The sequence below is a fragment of the Carlito syrichta genome, unplaced genomic scaffold, assembly GCF_000164805.1.
Source record: "Carlito syrichta isolate Samal-C Ts95f unplaced genomic scaffold, Tarsius_syrichta-2.0.1 Scaffold135894, whole genome shotgun sequence".
NCBI lineage: Eukaryota > Metazoa > Chordata > Mammalia > Primates > Tarsiidae > Carlito > Carlito syrichta.
Window position 1 is genome coordinate 415,155 of NW_007079990.1, and position 1,400 is coordinate 416,554.

Consider the following 1,400-nt stretch of genomic DNA (forward strand, 5'->3'; position numbering starts at 1 on the left):
GGATGCAAGGGCCTCATTTGGGCCCATCCTGCACTGTGCAAACAGGCTGCTACTCGAAGTAGCAGAATCCTGAAGGGCCAAAAGAAAGGGTGTCTCACCAGGAAAGTCTGTTTCTCTCGGGATATTTGTGTCTGTGTGTGTCTTTTTTGGTGTGCGTGGGTGGGGAGGCATCTGTTTCCTCTCTCACTTTGCCTGGGCACCTGTCTCTCTGTTTAGGTTTCTATCTTCTTTCCCTTCTATAAAAAGCCAGAAGGTAGACCAGAAGGGGATTTTGTAGTGTTTGTTGTACTTAATTGAGGAAAGGTTTATGTTCCCATTTCCCCAAGAAGAAGCATGGTATCTTACTAAAAATCAAAATGAATTGTAGCTTCCTTTAGTCTACACTGCCTGAATAGGAACGATTCAAAATTGGGGGTGGGGCGGGATGCTATGCAAATTCCAAGGAACCTCAGGCCAGCCAAAGAGCCCAGGCGGGCTATAGCAAGGACTGGACCACTGGGTTAGAAACACCGGGCCTGTCTAGAATCTGGGGTTTTCATTCTCTCAGAAGACAATTCACACTGTCTAGCGGATTTCCAAGGGGTTCTCAGTATAGATGCCATAACATTTGGGGGATACACTGAACTGTGCCATACACCGAGCGAGCCGCTTCTACTTGAAGATCGCTGTAGAATGGGGATGGGGAAAGCGGTGCCGCAGCCTTAAGTACCCAGGGAGGTGCTTTTCCAGCAATCCCATCTGAATCCTCCTGAAAAGGAAAAATGTCTAGCTGAGGTTGAAGAGGAAATGTTTCGCTGACCAAGGAGACTGGAGGGTGCCGCGGCCCAGCTAGGCAGAAGCTGGAGGGCGTCAGTTGGAACAGGGTGGGACCTCCGGGAAGAGAGCCAGGAAAGGGGGGTTGTTTGAAAGGGACCATGGGCTTTGGGCGGCAGGCGAATGGGGATGTGTGTGGAAAAAGACATGTAATTAATTACCCAAATATAGACTCGAGGAGCCACCAAAAGAGTTGGGGGGGGTACTGGAGCGGGAAACGGTGGCCCCCAGGAGAGCGACAGAAAAAGCCCATTGAGACAGAGGGCCTGAGTGCAGCTCACCCAGCAAGGACTGCCCCCTTTCCTCTCCCTCCCCACAGCTCTTAGGTTCTGGGCTATCCGCCCCCATCCTCTCCGCCACGCTGAGGCTCGACCCCCGCCCAAAAGGAAAGGAAGGACTCTCGCAGCAGGAATCATCCCCACTCAGCCCGCCCACCCACCCAGCGCCCAGACTGCGGATCATCCCCTCCCTTAGACTGGGGGAAAGTCCTTTCACCCTCCCCCCGGAACGTCCCCTCCCGCTCCCCCGCCACGGCGCTTGGGGCAGGGGTCCTCTCTGTCCGCCCCGACCAGTTCCCACTCATAGTG